The sequence below is a fragment of the Musa acuminata genome, chromosome BXJ2-2 (assembly GCF_036884655.1).
Source record: "Musa acuminata AAA Group cultivar baxijiao chromosome BXJ2-2, Cavendish_Baxijiao_AAA, whole genome shotgun sequence".
NCBI classification, from domain to species: domain Eukaryota; kingdom Viridiplantae; phylum Streptophyta; class Magnoliopsida; order Zingiberales; family Musaceae; genus Musa; species Musa acuminata.
Genome location: NC_088339.1, coordinates 118,972 through 140,718, shown reverse-complemented (window position 1 = coordinate 140,718; position 21,747 = coordinate 118,972).

The following is a 21,747-nucleotide window of genomic DNA, read 5'->3' as shown; positions in this document are numbered from 1 at the left end:
AGAAGGTCAATTGCCCAATCAGCCGAATCCCCTCCTAATGTGTAGGATCACTCTTTGAGATAGATAAATGGTTAGAGGACATTAAAAGGGAAATAAGGCAGAGAAAGCAACCTGAGGCCAATCCTTACCTCAAGTCTCCTTTTGTTAAAAGCATCATGGAAGAACCAATTCTGCAATGGTCTAGAATACCAACCTTAGAGATCTATGAAGTGAGTTCTAACCCATGAAGCCCAAATGACGTTGTTTTAGGATGGTGGACTCACTTATGTGCCACACTTTCCTCAACAACTCTTAGGGTGGCGGCAAGTGAATGGTTCTCCAAACTCCCTCCCAAATCGATCTCATCATTTGGGAAACTAGTGAAGGAGTTTGAGTCTAATTTTATCAGTTACAAATTACCGATGTAGTCTACCTCTTCCTTGTTGGACATATGACAGATGGACAAGGAGTCTCTTGCTAACTATATCAAACGCTTCAACAATAAGGTTAGGCTAATGGTAGATCTAAGCTCATCGGTCTTGATTAATGCCTATATTGGTTGCCTCCAGCCCTCAAAGTTTTTCTACTCAATCATCACCCGGCCACCAACCACTTTCCTCTAGCAAGAGGCCAATCAACACATAGTTGCAGAAACTTAGTTGCAAGAGGCGAATCAGCATATAGTGGCAGAAACGATAATCACTAGGAAGAGAAACTTAGAGCTCAAGAAGGCTATCAAATAGGAGAAAAGCTCACGGCCAAATAACTCAAATCGACCTCACAATGACATGCACCAAGGGGACCGAACTCTTCCTCATTAGGAATTCACCCCATTAAACTTATCTCATACTAAGATGTTGACGCAGATAAGGGAGAAAGGTGTGTGGATCCTCTTTTTTTTAACTTTGCTAAACAAGCAAAATTATTTCTAAGTTCTACCATTTCTACTAAGACCATGAGCATAACACCGAGGATTATTATGATATGAAATAATAGATGGAGGATCTTATTTAAAAGGGGCACCTTAACTGTTAGGCCTCGAGCTTTTGAATAATATTTATTGAGTTTGTTTAGTCTAGTTATTTATTGAGTCGGTTTAATTTAGTTAGAATCAAGTAGAGATTTATTTATTATTAGAGTTAAGTCTTGATGGACTTTGGGTGGAACTTTATAAATAGGGATGTAACTATTTCTTTTCAGTAATCTATGAAAAATACTATTATCTTTGGACAAACCCTAGGAGGCCGATCCCCTCGAAGTGATCAAGAAGGGCCGATCCTCTCGAAGCGATCAAGGAGGGCCGATCCCCTCGAAGTGATCATTATCATCCTCATTTCTCCCCTTTCTTCGACGATAAGACTTTAGGGTCTTATCATTTGGTATCAAAGCCTACGATAAAATTTTAGGGTCTTATCATTTGGTATCAGAGCTTACAATAAGACTTTAGGGTCTTAAAAAAAAAAAAGAAAGAAAGCGAGAGATCGTTTGAGAAAGGTTGAAGCCGGCGGCCACTGACCTCCACCGCGAGAAGGAAGCTCTGCTTCCGGCCACCGACCACCACTGCCTTCTCCACCGACGCCGCTTCTTCTCGGCCGGCGACCAACGCCGCCGCTGTTCCCCGGCCACGAGACGACGCTGCCAGCGTCCATCCCAGCCCTACTGCCGCCGCCCGCCTCCGCTTGGGTCGCAGCCGCAGCCGCTCGACCTCCCCTCGTCGGCGATCGTTGGTGACGCTGCTTCCAGCCACGCCACCACTGCTGCCTCCTTCTTCACCGCCGCACCGCCGTTGCCAGCATCGCCAGCGGCTCCGGCTGTGGTGCGATAGAAATAGAGCACCCTGTTTCCCTTCTCCAGCATCGCAACTTCCCGGCCAACGACGACGCTCGCTGCCTTTTTCTCCACTGCCGCCGCTGCTTCCCGATCGCTCGATCACCGCCGCCCGCCTACCAGCCGCAACCCTAGCCGTGCCCCCCCCCCCCCCCCCTTGGGTCGCAGCCGCAGCCGCCGGTTGCCGCAGCCCCTCGTTGCAGCGGTTGCAGAAACAGAGTTCCTCTGTTGCCGCAGCCCCTCGTCGATCGCAGCGGCGCCACCTCCAGCACTCCTCTTCCCCTCCAGCGCTGTCGCCGCCCAGCCGACCCATCACCGTTGCGGGCCACCGTGCGACGACTGCCGCTCGCCTCCCAGCCGCCGCTCCACCTTGCTCTGCATCCTTTGCAACCGAAACAGAGCACAGGCAGCTCTCCTTGCTGCCCTTGTTTCCAGCCGCACCACAGACGTGGGTCCCCTTGTTGCTGCGAACGCCGGCTGCCGTCACCGTCGCTGCTACTGCCCAGCCAGTGACAACGCTGCTCGCCTCCCAGCCGTGATCCTCGCAGCCTCTCCCTTACTCTGGTAACGGAAACAAGCCACCGGATGCCATCTTCGCAGTCTCAACCTGACTATTTAGCGATTGCTTCCTTGGGTCACAGCAGTCGCCTTTCAGCCTTGGCGCTCTCATCTCACACAGTGTCCATGCAGCGACTGCAATAAGCACCGCCTCCTTCTGTAGTGTGATAGAACCAGAGCAACACTGTCTTCCATCCGTGCCGTCGCAGTCATCGTAGTAGTGAGCCTTTGGCGGTGCTGCCCTAGCCGCACCACCATCGCTGCCTCCAAACCCTCAGCAACAATGATCCCTCTACGCAGCGACCACAACAAGCATTGCTGCTTCCCACGTGACGACCGCAGCTACATCCCTGTATCTCGCAGCAACCCTTCATTCCCATAGTATTACCACCGACTACATCACAACAGCAGCACCGAATAGGGCAGTGATTGATGCCCTTGACCAACACCAAAAATAGGAGTTGAGATTACATATTTGCAGTCTTACGAAATGGCCACCGATAACTCAGTGAAAGCACAAATGGAAGCATTAGAAATTAGAATTGAGAATCGGTTACAATAAGTACTTAATGATTTTAAAAAGGATTTACTGGGGAGCCTTAGTAAATTTCAACAATGTGGGAGCTCAAGTTATACATTGCACAGATCTGAAAATACTAGAAAAGGGCCCTAAGATTGTGACATAATCTACTCATACATGAAGATGGATGGACAGCTCTCAAAAATTTGTCAGACTTTTACATTGTTGGAATATCAGAGTAGGTTTGAAAGATTATCAAATCAAACTAAAGATTGGTCGGAACGATAACTTCTGGATGCATTTATTGAAGGTCTTATTCCAGAGATCTGGTGTGAAGTTAAGGCTCATTAACCTCGCACTATGATAGCTGCGATCTCATTCGCACATTTACATGAGAAAAAAATCAATAGGGAAAATCATAGAAACAAAAGTGACAATAACCAGATGATCAGTAAGCCACCAACCTTATCTATTCCTAACCAAAGCCTTGACACTCGAAGACTAACCCAAGAAGAACTTACGGAAAGATCAACAAAGGGTTTGTATTATGATGAAAAATGGAGTATGGGCGATGTAAACAAGGGCAACTTCTGATGATTGAACCAATTGGAGAGGAACCGAAAGCTAAGAATGTGGACTCCGATCATGAAGGTATAATTTCTAATGAAGAGGTTGGACCTATCATACATACAATGCAAGCATTAGCCGACTACTCTAACCCGTAAACTATGGAAGTTGGCGAAACTCTGGAACATCAGCCTGTTATAGTTTTGATTGATACTGGTAGCACTAACAATTCTATGGACAATGAGACTGTTGATCGATTGGCCCATCACATTGAAGACTATGACAGATTTGAAGTAAAGATCATTGATGGACGGATTTTCACTTGTGATAGCAAAGGTTCAAAGATAAAATTGATTATACAGGGCCAGAAGTTTCATGCAACGATTACTACATTGAGACCTGTTGCTTACACTCTCAAAAAGTGGAGACCATACTTACTTGATCAACGGGTTGTGATGCGTTGCAGATAGTCTATGGCTAAAGTGCTAAAAGAGAAGCTCCCTAAGATTGATGCTGCTCAGCCTTGAGGACAAGGCTGATTTGAAGAGGGAGGAACTGTTAGGACCCTTTTTCTGAGCTTTTGAATAATGTTTATTGAGTCTGTTTAGTCTAGTTGTTTATTGAATCGGTTTGGTTTAGTTAGAGTCAAGTAGATGTTTATTTATTATTAGAGTTCAAGTCTTGATGGACTTTGGGTGGAACTCTATAAATAGGGATGTAACTACTTCTTTTCAGTAATCTATGAAAAATATTATTGTCTTTGGACAAACCCTAGGAGGCCGATCCCCTCGAAGTGATCAAGGAGGGCCGATCCCCTCGAAGTGATCAAGGAGGGCCGATCCCCTCGAAGAGATCAAGGAGAGCCGATCCCCTCGAAGTGATCAAGGAGGGTCGATCCCCTCGAAGCGATCAAGGAGGGTCGATCCCCTCGAAGTGATCATTATCATCCTCATTTCTCCCCTTTCTTCGACGATAAGACTTTAGGGTCTTATCAGCTATCTCCACCGGGTTCAAGGGACATCTCTAAGACCAAGAGGACCCATTGAACAGTTGTGGACATGATAGTTGGGGGACTTGATTTGGGTGAAAACAACTTATCTTCCCACAAAAGTTATGTGCAAGAGCCCCGTGCTAAAAGGTTTAGCCTAATGGGAGATCCCCCAGTTGTGTTTAGAGAAGAAGAGGTTAAGCACTTGGACCCTGACCCTAACGATGCCTTGATCATCTCGCTTAGAATTGTCAATGCCTTATCGAAGAAGATCTTGGTTGATATGAGGAGCTCAGCCAACATCCTCTATTATGACACCTTCCAAGAGATTAGACTAAGTAGAAAAGACCTGCAGCCCAACTCATCTACTCTCATTGATTTCACCAGAGATTTAATCACTCCCTTGGGGATGATGGACCGCTACGTCACCTCAAGTAAAGAAATTGTTCAAAGAAAGGGAAGATCAAGTTCTTGGCTATTGATGTCCTATCGGCTTACAATGTCATCATCGATTGCCCAATCCTCAATCGACTCCATGCCTTCATCTCAACTTATTACATGACATTAAAATACCCAATTAAATCTAGAGTATGCAAACTCAAGAGTGACACATGAGAGTCCCATTAGTGCTACCTCATGTTTGTCACCCTCCCGAGGAGAGCAACGCTCTCTATACAATAAATGGATATGTGATAGCTGACCCCTTATGTTGCTCACCCAGAGGTAAGCAAACCTACTAGTCATAGGTGCCTTGCAAGCTAATCAGGTGAGTGATGACACATGTGACATAATACACATTCGTTTTACTAATTATTATTATGATGTTTTCTCACTTTATATTACTTGATGCATAAATGTATTGTGATATCCATGAATCTGTGCACTATGAATCATATCACGATGAGATCACGATAATGAGATCGATTCACCTTTAAACACATATCCTAAACAATCCCGGTCATATGTTACTCGAAAGGGACATCGAGATAACTAGACAGACTGGTGTACTGTATACCCATACATATGATGGATGTAGGTGGTCTCATAACTGCTCATGTATGGACACTAGGGCTATAGTGTAGGTGCTCATTAGAGAATGAGTTCACTAATTGATTCACTCATGGAATGCTAGATAGTTAATGATACCAATCTTCTTTTCATATCTCAAATGGTGTAGACACTATCGACTTAGTTGGAACTCTGTTCATAAAGTAAGCTGTAGTCTCTAGGGCGTATCCCCGAAATGAGATGGGTAGGTCGGTAAAGATCATCATGGACTGCATCATGTCTAACAGTGTATGATTACTCCTTTCAAATACACCATTGAGCTGAGGTGTATAAGAAGGTATCCGTTGGGAGAGAATCTTATGGTCCTTGAGGAATTGAGTGAACTTTGTACTCAAGTACTCACCTCCTCGATCTGATCGAAGAGTTTTGATACTCTTTCCAATCTAGTTCTTTACTTCATTCTTATACTATCTGAACTTCTCAAATGTCTCAAACTTATAGTTTATCAAGTACAAATATCCATACCTTGAGAAATCATCAGTAACTGTAATAAAGTAGGAGCAACCACCTATGGCATGAGTTGACATGGGTTCACATACATCACTATGTATGAGTTCTAACAGCTTAGTGGCTCTCTCTCCAATTCCACTTAAAGGAGAGTTGGTCAGTTTTCCACGAAGGCAAGACTCATAAGTTATATATGACTCATAGTCGAATGGATCTAGATATCTATACATTAGCAACTTTTGAATCATTCTCTCATGGATATGACCTACCCTATAATGCCACATATATGCACCGTTACCTCATCTCATTTCCTCTTAGACATACTTACATTCATGATATGTGAAGCAGTTTCTAGCATGAACAAACTATTATGCAATGTTCCTCTCATGATGATCTTATCATCTAATAATATTAAATAATTATTATTCTCAAACACTAATTTATATTCACTAACTATCAAATACAAAATGAAAATAATATTTTTGATAATAGAAAGAACAAAATAATATGTATCCAATGCAATAATAGCTTCATCAAGTAGATGTAGGGTGACATCGCCAATAGGTACTACAACAACTTTTGCTCCATTGTCGTCCATCTTACCTCTCTCTAATCTCTTTGGTCTTACCATAACCTATAATAAATTACAAATATGATAAGAACTACTGGTATCCAATACCTATGTGTTATCATAAGAGTCTAACAAATGAAGATTGATCATGAATGTACTTGAAGCTACTCCAAGTTTTTGTTTCGCCCTTTCTACAATGTACTATTTGCAATTCCTCTTTCAATTCCTATCTTTACCGTAGTGGAAGCACTAACCTTTGTCCTTTGCATGGTCCTTTTTAGCAATCTTTGCTTTACCGGGTCTGCCCTTGCCCTTGCCCTTCTTAAGGGATTTTTCTACCTTACTTTTCTTTCTGGTCTCATAAGTATAGAGAACTGGCTTCTCTTTTTTTATAGTCCTCTCTCTCTCCCTCAACATATTGGGAAGCTCAAGGAGAGTCACCTCAAGCTTCTTCATATTAAAATTCATTATGAATTATGAAAAGGAATCTAGTAGGGATTGAAGCACAAGATCCACACACAGGTTATCCTTTAGGACTATTCCTAGACTTATGAGTTTCTCTATCTACTCAACCATCTTTAGGACATGGTTCTGAACCGGTGTCCTCTTAGTTATCCTAGCACGGAAGAGGCTCTTGGATATCTCATATTGTTGAGTCCTTTCTTGTTCCTCAAATAGTGTGCGCATATGTAGGAGAAGGGATCTGACATCCATCTTTTTATGCTACATTTGTAACTCAGGAGTCATAGAGCCTAATATATAACACTAAGCAAGAGTGAAATCATCTATGTACTTTATATAGCGAGCGATCTATCCTCGCTTACCCCTTCCTCAAGCGTAGGCATTACTATTTTAAGGACATATGCGATTTTCTTTGTCATGAGAACAATTCTCAAGTTATGGAGCCAATGTATATAATTTAGACCAGTGAGGCAGTTGATATCAAGTATGCCATGTAAGGGATTTGAAAGCAATATTTTCTGAAAATAAAGATACAACAGAAATAAATAACATGTAGATTTCGCAAAAAAATAAATAAGATATGAACTTCTATCTAATCTACTCAAACTATTTTTCTGATGAGTCATGTGACACTCTCAACACGTGAAATGGAAGTCTCCGACAGACTTCTAGTGGGGATCGAGATCCAATCAGTATCTTAGTGTAACCTCGAGGGACTCCAAATCACACTAAGCCATAAAGGTAGGCAACTCTTGACGATCATAACTCCTTGTGATTCTCATCCTTTTTGGCATTCGAACCACCATGGTCTCAAGGGACTCGACCAACCATGATGTTCGACTAAGTCAATATGATCGTTACAAGATGAGTCTGATTTGATGATATACCTTCTAGGGACTCGACCAAGCATACCATATCCTGAAGTCACCGGTGACTTCTTTATGTTATTGGCAAGATAGTGATTCATGATATAGGTGAGCCTCAAGGGACTCAACCAACTCAACCTATTTCAAAAATCGGTCCCTACTTATAACAATGGAAGGTCACATGGTGTCACGGATAAACTTCTAAATAGGATGTTTGATGTAATGCTTATGTATGTCCGTGTCTTTTGGTATATTCATACTTTGCACAGCATGTAGAGGGACGACCGAAGGCGTAATAGTCTCATTTAAGTTGGGTTGGTGGCTGCTTTAGGCTTGTATATAAAGGTTGTGTCATGTGGACACTTGTGAGAGATTTTCGATCTGTAGTGGATAATTTTTACCCATTGTTGTACAACTGTTCAGAGCTTGTAAAATCTGTTTATAATTTGCATCATCTATGAAGTTTTTCCTAGAATGTTTGCTTGTGGATCCCGAGTAAGGCGTTCTCTTTAACCCATTTTCTTTTTTGTAGGTCCTAAGGAACTATGGGAGAGGTTTCGGGGAGGCTAACCTTTATAGATAGACACGCAAGGGTGTTGCATGACTTAGACAAAACCAGCTAAGTCCGTGATAGATGGTATCAGAGCGAGACAAGCACTCATAGAAACACTTAGCATGAAAACGTGGGGGACCTAGCGGGGTTGCGTTGAGGGCAGTCAGCACATGCGCGACCATTTGGGGGAAAACAGGTATGGAGATATAGGAAAAAAGAGTCGCTCGGAGGAGCGGACATCTGAGATTGGCATTCAAAGGAATGGCCAACCCTTCGCGTAAGAGGCACCACGAGAATAAGCAAGCTTGGAAGAATGTGGAGCGCACAAAGGTTGGGGTGGCTGAGTTTGAGCTACGACTCAACGTTGACAACTATACTTGATGGTGCTCAAGGTAAGCGAGACGCTTGGTAAAAGATGAGACCATGCAAGGTAAAATGAGTTGCTCAGCGATCGAAAGAGTTATGCAAAGCTCACAAAGGTGAGGGGAATTGCTAACTTGAAGAATTCGATACTCATGCATGGGCTTGTATACGGATGATGGAATGTTCACGGCCATCCCAAGGCAACCGAAACTTGGCACCATAGAGCATTGAAACTTTCTCTTCAGCATGTGAAGGATACGTCTGTAGGAGGCTGAAGTATACAGTGAGTTCAGCATGTTGCTAGGCCTTGAGTGGTGTAGTGGGGGCTGTATTGACGTTGAGTAGTAATCTAGCAAGTGCATTTGTAGGAGGTAGAACAATACGCAGTTTGTTCAGCAAATCAGAGTAGTCCGAAGGGGATGGTGGTCTCCAAAATGAAGAGAGATATTGCTCCAATATGATAGATATCCAAGAGGGATAAGTCCCGGCTCTCCAAGAGGGAGAATCATGTGCAACAGACCACATATGTTGAGGAGGAGTACCTCAACAAACAACCCCATGAAGCTCAATGGACCGAGCAAGCGGCAAAAAGTCGTCACATGATCTCGCTTGAGAGAATGCATTGGTGGATGCATTGCGAGATCAAGTAGGGGAGTAACCCAAAGCAACACAAATGAAGGCACATTTGGAGTCGATATGAAGATTAGACTTAAGGGAGGGCTGACCCGTGGAATGGTGGGCGTGAAGGTCACCATCAACTCAATGCAAAAATGAGGAGCAGAGAAACTTGGGTGTAACTTGGTGAAGTACTCAAGCCGCATAAAGGGAGCCAATATAGAAGATGGAACATGGAGCAGAGGCATAGTGCTTTCCTTGGACAAAGGTCAAGGACATGAACTCTTGTAGAGGCAAGAGCAAGATCATATTATTCCATGCGTCCTTCATTCTGACGGAGCGGACTCATCTTGCATGGTGCCAAAGACGAAGAGAGCTTCTGGACACATGCACCTTATCTCGGAGAAGCATTTGATTAAGGAACTAAGGTGACTCAACTTGCAAAGGCAAAGTTGGGTTCAGAAGGCCTTGGCACGGGGCAAGAGGATGTAGAGGCGGGTACTCTTGAAGAATATGTCATAGTGTTGCCAATCAAGTTGCTAGGCAAGAAGCGATGCACAGCAAAGATTGTGCTGGTAGGGGCAGAGGCCCAAGATCCAGACAATGGTGCATCATTTTCAGCAAAGTCGGTGGACTTTGGGAGCTACTAGGAGATGGACAATCCTAGAGCGATGTTTCATCTAGGTGTGACCCAAGAGTGGGTGGATGAAGGTCGATTGCCAAAGGAGAGAATAAAATCGAAGGTGAAAGAGACCCTGTGATGTATTGACAAAGGCCACACATGGAGGGATCACAATTCGAGTTCATCCCATAAGGATCAGAATGCAATAAAGGTGTCACTAGGAGGTGACATTCGGACCCAGATTTCCTGGCCGGCGGTGGCACTGCCCAAAAGCTTAGTCTCCTAAGAAATCTGGGTGGTGCAACTGCCCCAATTAGGTGGTGGCACCGCTTGGGCTCAGTCTTCGAGCGAGATTGGGCGGTGCAACTTTTTGCTTTCGTTGGCAGACCCATATTTCCTTGCCGGCGGTGGTACCGCCCTAGTCAAAGCGGTGGCACCGCCTAGGAGTTTAGTCTCCCAAGAAATCTTGGCAATGCAACCACCCCAGTCAGGCGGTGGCATCGCTTGGGCTCAGTCTCCGAGCGAGACTGGGCGGTGCAACTTTCTTCTCAAAATATGCAAGTTGCAAGCTAGCAAATTTTTGCTTCCTTTGCATTGTTTGAGCTCATAATTTTGCTTTCATTGCAAAGTGCAAGTTTAGCATGTTTAGCATCTTAAGATAGACAAGATAGAATATTTTTGTATTTTCTTGAGATTTTAAGCTAGCAATTATCGGTGATGTTCAAGATAGCAATTTCTTCTCTTTTGAGAAGTGAAATTTTTGCTTTCGTCTTGAATTGTGCAAGCTAGCTAGTTTGCCTCTTTTCATGATGTCTATGCTAGAAATTCTTGCTAGCTTGAACATTGCAAAATAAACATGCTGAACTTGAATATCTAGCAAAATTTACAAAATTGTGATTTTTTTTTAATCATCATTTTGATTTCTCGACATTCGATACATGATATTTTATTATGAATCAAAATTTCTCATTAATCGATCTCCTACGATTCTACTTGATATTTATTTAAGAGGAGATTTGTTAAAATGAATCACGATTTCTCTTGATTTTTCAAAATTATAACTTGAGTATTCATTTTATAAATCAAGATTATTTATATGTTCTCTCATGACATCTTTTAAGGCTTATGACTTGAATTTTGTTATATGAAATTCTTTGAATGTATGAAATACATCTCATCACCTAATAATTCTTCTTGATGTTCCTTATGTGATGATATGAATACATTAAATATTCATTAATTTGATTTGATGTATACAAATAAGAAATTTTGATCATGCATGGTAGGATATAATTTGACAAAATTGGTACAATCATGATGTGAAATAAATGATGATTTGGAATCATACATTAATGATGATTTTATATTTTATGATTTGGTATGATGCATGTAATGATGAAATATTCATGAATTTAAAATGATGCATGCAATACTTATGATAATGATGTACATGATCTATTGCATATGATGTGTATCATGAATGCTTTAAATGATGAATGTTTGATATCATGATCAACATGTTAATAAATGTTTAAAAATTTTAATGTTTGAGTATCATGTATGATATGCCCATTAATGATGATTGATTTTTTCTTTTCGGTATCGTGCATGATAAATAAGGTTTTTGAAATTATGTATGTTTTAATTTTAATATATAATGATGCACAAATAAGATTGATACTTACATTTGTCATAATATGAAAATTAATATAAGGGTCTTCCCTTCTTTTTAACAATTAGTATCAGAGCCACGGTTTTCGAATTTGGTTTAACACCAAAATAGAAATGGCTCATTTCGGCTTTCAAGAGGGTCAATCTCTCATTCGTCCTCCCTTTTTCAATGGGACGGACTACACTTATTGGAAAACTCGAATGATAGTTTTCTTGCTTTCGTTGGATTTAAATTTATGAAATATTATCGAGAATGATTTTCGAAGTCTTCTTTTCAAATGGTCAATTGGAATGAATTTAAGAAGAAGACTTTCGCTCTTAATGCAAAGGCTATAAATGCCTTATTTTGTGCGCTTGATAAAAATGAGTTCAATCGTGTTTCGGTTGTGAAACCGCATTTGATATTTGGCATAGACTCGAAATGACTCACGAAGGCACAAGTAGAGTGAAAGAGTCAAAAATCAATCTTTTGATACATTCTTTTAAACTTCTTGTAGAAACGTACACTATCAAAAGCTAGGAGCAAGAGATAATATCCTGCTTTTTAGGTACTTGATATTCATGACTCGAGATCCAAAATAACACGTAATGCTCTCTAGCCGTAGTCCCCAGATGATATAGGGGAATCCAATCTATTTGACCTATCTGTCCTCAGTTACCGTGTACCTATAGTCCCTCATCTATATAATATCCTTGAGACCATATATCGAGCATGGTGCTATCAAACCCATACGGTTTCTACTCGAGTCTCGCTCTAATAGATTCTCTCGGAGAACTCTTTTTCTCTCAACTCGAATGATCCTAGTTAGGGATTTTTCTGAGCAAGAACACATGGGATATTCCTCTCATTACGCTGAGAGTAGATGATCCTCTATCGACAATCAATAGCCCTCATAAGGTCGACTACCACTCCTAATGACTAGTTGTACTAGATTTGGGACAACCAAACCTATAAGTTTGGTATAAAGAGTGGAGCACTCATATAGGACATCCTTGGTGTCTAAAGTCTAAGGACCAGATATATCACTAGGACTACAGAATCGCTATTTGACAATAAGGCATCATCAACCATCCAGCATTCCGTAAACGAATCAATCAATGAACTCATTCTCCAATGAGCACATGTACTGTATCCCTAGTGTCCCTACACGAGCAGCTATGAGACCAGCTGTATCCATCATATGGACGGGTATACAGCACACCAGTCTGTCCGGTTATCACGATATCCCTCTCGAGTAACCTATGACCGAGATTATTTAGGATATATGTTTAAAGGTGAATCGATCTCATTATCGTGATCTCATCACGATCCGATTCTTATTTCACAAATCCAAGGACATCACAATATATATGCATATATGCAATAGTTATAAAATGATATATGTCAAAATATAATAAGCAAAAAGATTCTGTATCAAGTCACATGTGCCATCACTCACGTGATTGGCTTGCTCGGCACCTATGACTAGCAATCTCCCACTTGACCTAAAGCCAATCACCTATATGTCTGATCCACATTAGACCTCTGTGACACTCAAAGAAAATATGAGACAACGGCTTTGTCAGTGGATCTGCAATGTTATCTTCGGATGGAACTCTTTCCACTGCTACATCTCCTCGGATTACGATCTCTTTGATAAGTTGGAACCTCCTTAGAACACTTATGATGAGACCCGGGTTCCCTTATTTGAGTAATCGCCCCCTAGTTGTCATAATATTAGGAAGTCGGTTTCTCGCTATCCAGCATGACTCCCAAATCTATGATGAACTTCTTCACCCAAACTCCCTCCTTTGCTGCATTTGATGCAACAATGTACCCCGCCTCTGTGATCGAGTCAGTAGTAGTATCTTTCTTGGAACTCTTCCAGCACACTGCTCCTTCATTCAAGGTGTACACGTACCCTAAATTTGACTTGCTATTATCGACATCAGACTGAAAACTTGAGTCTGTGTAGCCTTCAACCTTAAGGCTACTACCTCCATATACTAGTAAAAGATCCTTAGTCCTTCTCAAGTACTTAAGGATACACTTTATTGCTTTCCAGTGCTCCAAGCCTGGATCCGCCTGATACTTGCTCATGACACTTAGAGCATGTGCTATATCAGGCCTAATACATAGCATGACATACATGATAGACCCTATTGCTGAGGTATAAGGTATCATATCCATGTTCGCCCTTTCTTCTGAATTCTTTGGGGACATACTCGTAGAAAGCGATATCCCATGTCTCATCGATATGAGACCTCTCTTGGAATTTTTCATGCCAAACCTTTTGACAATGGTTTCTTTGTACTTGGATTGGGACAAGCCAAGCATTCTCTTGGATCTATCTCTATAGATTCTAATCCCCAAGATATAGGATACTTCCCCTAAGTCCTTCATGGAGAAGTGTCTAGATAACCAAGCCTTTACTGTGGATAGCATTCCTACGTCATTCCCAATGATCAGGATGCCATCCACATATAACATCAAAAATGTGATAGCACTCCCACTTACCTTCCTGTACACACAAGGCGCATCTTCGTTCTTAACGAAGTCATAAGATCTGATTGCCTCATCAAATCTTATATTCCAACTTCAGAAAGTTTGCTTTAGTCCATAAATGGATCTAAGCAACCTACACACCTTATCTGGGTAGTTCTTGGACACGAATCCCTCAGGTTGCATCATATACACCTCCTCCTCGAGGTTCCCGTTGAGGAATGTGGTTTTCACATCCATCTACCAGATCTCATAATCATAGTGTGCTGTAATAGCCAATAGAATTCTGATGGATTTTAGCATTGCTACGGGTGAGAAGGTTTCATCGTAGTCAATACCTTGCCTTTGACGATACCCCTTAGCCACTAACCTTGCTTTATAGGTCTCTACATTTCCATCTACTCTGATCTTTTTCTTAAAGATCCACTTGTAACCGATGGGTACAATACCTTCGGGCGCATCAACTAGGACATGGTTCTGAACCGGTGTCCCTTCAGTCATCCTAGCACGGAAGAGGTTCTTAGATATCTCATATCGCTGAGTCCTTCCCTGTTCCTCCAACAATTTATGGACATGTAGGAGAATGGATCTGGCATCTATCTTTTCATGTTGTCTCTATAACTCAAGAGTCATAGAGCCCAACATATAGCACTGAGCAAGAGTGGAGTCATCAATGTACTTCACGTAGCGAGCAATCTCATCCCCTTCTTCGGGCATAGGCATTACTGTATCAAGGACGTACACAATTTTCTTCGTCGTGAGAACAATTCTCAAGTTACGGAGCCAATCTATATATTTTGGACCAATGAGGCGGTTGACATCAAGTATGCCACGTAAGGGATTTGAAAGCGACATTTTCTAAAAATAAAGATGCAACAGAAATGAATAGCATGCAGATTTTGCAAGAAATATATATGAACTTCTATCTTAATATGCTCCCACTATTTTACTAACGAGTCACGCGACGCCCTCAGCAAATGAAACGGAAGTCTCCAGCAGACTTCTAATGGGGATCAGGATCCAATCAGCATCTTAGTGTAACCTCGAGGGACTCGACCAATCACACTAAGCCTAAAAGGTAGGCAACTCTTGCCGATCACAACTCCTTGTGATTCCCGTCCTGTTTAGCCTCTAAATCACCATGGTCTCGAGGGATTCGACCAACCATAATGCTCGATTAACTCAATACCTTTGTTACAAGATAAGTTTGATTTGATGATATACCCTCGAGGGACTCGACCAAGCATACCATGTCCTTAGGTCACCGGTGACATCTCTATGTCGTAAGCAAGATAGCGAATTACGATATAGGTGAGTCTCGAGAGACTCGACCAACTCAACCTACACCGGGAATCGGTTCCTACTTATAAAGATGGAAGGCCACGTGGGTCAATCTAATTGCCTCACGTTTACTGACTTAATATTATCAAGAGAGATGTTTCTATGATTTGGTCTCCTAATATGACATGTCACACATATACATATTTAATATATATCTACATCGCATGCAAATATATATACATATCTAATATGTGTATAAGCAATCACACCAGATGATCATGGACCACAACTTAATGTGATTAGGCCCGAGCTAGTAGGCTTAATCACTCACATCAAGATCTATGTGTGCGACGGTGCATCTCCATGCCCTATGATCGTCCATCTCATCCTCGTCGATTCCGTCAACATCGCGATGCATGTGCATCTTCATGCATCGTGATCATCCGTCTTGTGGGTCCCGCTATCGCATCCACGCTCTCGCTGTGCCTCCTCATGTGATTACAACTTAATCTTAGACACGCAGGCCCAACAATAAACAAGAAATATAATGGAGGCTCGCAGACCCCAATAATAATAATCACAAGTACACACATAATAATCATCATCATATAGGACTACTAGATAATGATAAAAATAATAATCAACTAAACTTTTTAATTAATTAATATTTTCTGAAATCAAGGACATGTAGAGAATTTCTGAATTCCTAGGGGTATTTTCATAATTTGGACAAATGACAGAAAATGAAATTTTTTAAATTCCAAGGGGCAAAACTATCTTTTGCCCAAAAAAACCCTAGTGCCCTACTCCCCTTTGCTGATGACGCCGCCGCCACACTACTAGTTGCGGCCTGTGCGGCGGGGCGCGAGGGCACCGCCCTTGTAGGTGGGCGCCACTGTGGGTTGGGCAAAAGACTGTCTGTCCTCAGTTACCGTGTACCTATAGTACCTCATCCATCTAATATTCCAGAGACCGTATATCGAGCATGGTGTTGTCAGACTCATACGGTTTCTATTCGAGTCTCGCTCTAATCGGATTCTCCCGGAGAACTCTTTTTCTCTCAACCCGAATGACCCTGGCTAGGGATTTGTCTGAGCAAGAACACATGGGATATTCCTCTCATGACGCCGAGAGTGGATGATCCTCTATCGACACTCAATAGCCCTCGTAAGGTCGACTACCACTCCCAATGACCAGCTGTACTAGATCTGGGACAGCCAAACCTATAAGTCTGGTATCAAAGAGTGGAGCACTCATACAGGACATCCTTGGTGTCTCAAGTCTAAGGACCAGATACACCACTAGGACTACAGAATCACTGTCTGACAATAAGGCATCATCAACCATCCAGCATTCCATAAGCGGATCAATCAGTGAACTCATTCTCCAATGTGCACTTGTACTGTATCCCTAGTGTCCCTACACGAGCAGCTATGAGACCAGCTGCATCCATCATATGGACGGGTATACAGCACACCAGTCTATCCGGTTATCACGATGTCCCTCTCGAGTAACCTATGACCGGGATTATTTAGGATATGTGTTTAAAGGTGAATCGATCTCATTATCGTGATCTCATCACGATCTGATTCCCATTGCACAAATCCAAGGACATCACAATATATGTATGCATTTATGCAATAGTTATAAAGTGATATACGCTAAAATATAATAAGCAAAAAGATTCTGTATCAAGTCACACGTGCCATCACTCACGTGATTGGCTTGCTGGGCACCTATGACTAGCAACCTCTACCCGTGGGTCCAGCACCCGCAGGCATCGCCCTTGCGCACGGGCATAGTGCCCGCACGCAGGTGGCCGCCTTGCCTGTAGCCCTACTTGTCGGCGCCGTGCGGCAATGACCGTTGGTGGGGCACTCGCGGGCTGCCAGCCCCACTGGTTGCAAGCCTGCTGCAAGCAGGCTGCCGGTCGGTTGCCGTAGGTGCAGCCCCTATGCTGCTTACCTTCGGCTGCGCTACATGCACGTAGATCAAGGGCAGCAACTGTTGCTGCCCTTCCTTGTTTTTGCGTCAACGATTTTGACGTCAAAATTCTTCCTAAACACAACATACGCAGTTCAAAACTAATCATTCGCACAAACAATCTAGCTCTGACACCATTGTTGGGAAATCTTAGGGGCGACATCACATGCGCAGCGGAAGAACAAGAAAACAAAATCCCCGATTCCCAAGGAGACGTTCATCGTCGTGCGAAGATTGGTGCGCAAAATCCATGAAACTGAAAAACTATGTATAAAGTAGATTTTGTTACCTAGCGAGATCATATATCTCTATTTCCTTATAGATCCTTTGGAGAGGGTGAAAAAGGTCAAGCATCCTCCTCTCTAGTGGTGATCCACACAGCAGGGTTGCGACGATGCTCCTCAAAACTCCAGGCCTGCTCTGAGGTGGAGAGGGGAAGGAGAATAGGAGAGGCAAGCAAAGGCTCTAGCCTATGAGGCTTTGAATCCCTCCTATTTATAGATATCGCCTATCAAACCTTAATGGATCCTCCCCTATTGGGTATTAGATCTGCATCCAATAAGACAAGGGCTCCGTCGGATATCTCATATATGAACCTCTACTCATCGCAGTGCCTACCATATGTGTGTGACCCTCTAGGCCCAATATCGAGCTGGCCGTGAGTCATACCTGTTAGAACTCCTTCTAACTTAGTGAATTATTATCTCTGTAATAATTCACTCGACTCATCAACTACGGACGTACTAGGCCACTACGCCGTAGTCCCCAGACAATATAAGGGAATCCAATCCATTGGACCTGTTTGTCCTCAGTTACCGTGTACCTATAGTCCCTCATCCATCTAATATCCCAAAGACCGTATATCAAGCATGGTGCTGTCAGACCCATACAGTTTCTACTCGAGTCTCGCTCTAATCGGATTCTCCCAGAGAACTCTTTCTCTCTCAACCCGAATGACCATGGCTAGGGATTTGTCTGAGTAAGAACACATGGGATATTCCTCTCATGACGCCGAAAGTGGATGATCCTCTATCGACACTCAATAGCCCTTGTAAGGTCGACTACCACTCCCAATGACCAACCGTACTAGATCTGGGACAACCAAACCTATAAGTCTGGTATCAAAGAGTGGAGCACTCATATAGGACATCCTTGGTGTCTCAAGTCTAAGAACCAGATATACCACTAGGACTACGGAATCATTGTCTGATAATAAGGCATCATCAACCATCCAACATTCCGTAAGCGGATCAATTAGTGAACTCATTCTCCAATGAGCACCTGTACTGTATCCCTAGTGTCCCTACACAAGCAGCTATGAGTCCAGCTGCATCCATCATATAGATGAGTATACAACATACTAGTCTGTCCAGTTATCACGATGTCCCTCTCGAGTAACCTATGACCGAGATTATTTAGGATATATGTTTAAAGGTGAATCGATCTCATTTTTGTGATCTTATCACGATCCGATTCCCATTGCACAAATCCAAGGACATCACAGTATATATATATGCATATATGCAATAGTTATAAAGTGATATATGTCAAAAATATAATAAGCAAAAAGATTCTGTATCAAGTCACACGTGTTATCACTCACGTGATTGGCTTGCTGGGCACCTATGACTAGCAAGTGGTACCACCGCTTGTGCTGGGCGGTACCACCGCTTGCAGCACTAACATTAGACGGTACCATCACCTAAGAAGACTGTGTTTGGGCGGTGCCACCACTTGACAATCTCGGAGACTGAGTCTGGACGGTACCACTGCCTGACACAGTCTCGGAGGCTGTGCCACGACGATTCCACTTGTTGGGTCATTGTTTGGCCTTCCACATGGCCTAACACAACCTAAACTTACGCCTAATTGGCCCCTAATTGAGTTGGTCCAATTCTAACCCAATTATGTGCTAAGCCCCTAATTGAGTTGACCCAATTCTAACCCAATTATGTGCTAACTATGAATTTTAAGACATACACTAAGTAAATCAAGTTCGATTAGTCTAGGTTTCTTCCAACGAGCTTCCAGCAATCTTTCGGTGAACTTCAGATGATCTCTCGGCAATGTTCTAGTGGACTCCCGACAAGCTCCTAGACTTCACGATGATCTTCTTAGCGAGTTCCGATGAGCTTCTCTGGCAAGCTCTTGGACTTCTCGGTCAATTCCGACAAAACTTTCGACGAACGTCCGGACTTCCGACGAACTCTCAAACTCCCAATAAAATCTCGTTCTTGATTTGGGACTTCATTTTGCTTTATGGCTTGATCGCTATCATAGTTAATCTTGCACACTTAAAGCCTACTTCAATCTAAACAATTATTATAAGGCTTAAATCAAATATTATCTAGTATGTCATTAGTTCATCGACGCTTTGTCTGATTCTTCGGCGCATCATCCTCTCTTGCGGCCTATTGCCCAATCGGCCAGTTGACCTCTGCAACTTCGATTTCCTTGGCACAATTTTCGCTCTTCTTAGCCCAATGCCCGAACCTATGGCTCGAAGCCTTTTGCTGATACGTTGACCGATCCTCCAGCTCTACGTCCAATCTTCTAATATGTTATATTCCGGCCCAACATGATTCTTCCTGCCTTAATTGTCTTTCCCTGATCAAAGCTTCCTACGTCAATCAAAACACAGATCAAATAAATACTATCAATTGGTTCCCACCGTCTCAAAGACCTTTTGGCAGCTCAGTAGGATGAGAGGGGCTATGGGCCCCCTCCAATGTTGACTCGATGACAACAAGGGTGGTGGGGCAGCAACTATAGGATGTTTGCCAAGGCACACCTCGACCGTAGCTATTTGATCTTGGTTGTTCATTATCGTGCAGACCACCTTACACACCCAAAGGGATGGCTCATCCCTCCTTTGGCTCGGGGTCGCTACCTCGACCCTTTGGGTCGGGAATAGCCTATTGGCCATCCATTTTCTCCTATGTCAATGGGGGGCTTCGAATGCCTCTATAGCTTGGAAGACGTTGCCGTGGAGGTCTCTCTTTGCACATAGAAGACTCATTAGTTCTACTCTTACGCACGACAAAAGTGGAGGGGAATAGTTAGACATTGATCCTAAGGAGAGGGGCTAATCCCAACTTCCTTGAACTAGGCCTCACTTATTTATAAGATGGTCATGGGCTTGGATAAAGCAATAGACAACTAGTGCTATTGCTCCCACTCTAACCTGCTCAACCTCATAATCGAGTTTTAAAACTTCCTGGTGGACCATGTCAAGTCGATGGGCCATCCTCTCTGTGAAAAAATAAAAAATAAATCTCTTCTTCCAACACTTACTGGAAGAAGATACCATCGAGACTTGACAATCGAGATAGGGAAAAATGAAATAAGCCAAATGTATGAGATTCATAGTGAAACAAACTTGTAGCAAGGTTGGCAATGGGGGGATTCTAAGCCTTTCGCACTCCTTGACAAAGACATCAAAATAGTGCTATGGCGTCACTTGAGCGAGAGAAACTTTTTAAAATTTAGGATTTTATAATAAGAAAAGGATGGAGGGGGAATTTAAGCCCTACCTCTGTCGATGGAGGTGCAAAAGAAATGGTGTGACATAAGGCCGAGGAGCTATCAATCGAACTCAATAGAAATGTTGAAAACTTCCTTGGCATGTACCAAGTCAACCTCAAGATCCAAGAGTCAAAGTCATACAACCTCGGCCCAATCTGTAAGGTTTGAATGCTCGAGGGATTCACCTCCAAAGAGGTAGTCTTCCTCATCGTGGTGACTTTGATCTCTTCACTAGCAGAGAAAGTTATGAAAATTGATGCTAAGGGTGGCGACAGGATCAGAGAATCGCTTAACTCATGATTGGATGTTGGGGATGAACTTGATGAGGAAGACATTTGAACCTATTTTGAAATCTGAAGGGTTTGAAGGCTGAAGAATTGAAGGTTCAAATGTCCAAGGATACGAAGGCTTCGAGAATATCTGAAGGTGTGAAGGGTACGAATGGCTCAAGGGGCTATTTATAGTACCCGAGCGACTTTTTGGTTAATCGTCTCGCTAGCTGGATAGGATACATGGCTATTTTTTATTGATCAAAGCCGATCAACCAAGAATATTACAATATTTTGAATCCCTCGATGGTGCATGCAACCTCCACGTGGATGCCCTTATGGGAGCCACATCAACACAGTGATAGTCAAAGCGATGGGAACCAAATTCAGCAAGATTTGTTGAGTAATAGAATCAACACACCCACTAGAGATTGAGGCAAAAGTGGCATATGCGGGTCTACGTGTTGTAACCTGGTGGTGAAAGAGAATCCCATGCAAACAAGGCATGCGTCCTATGCATGGTCCATCAT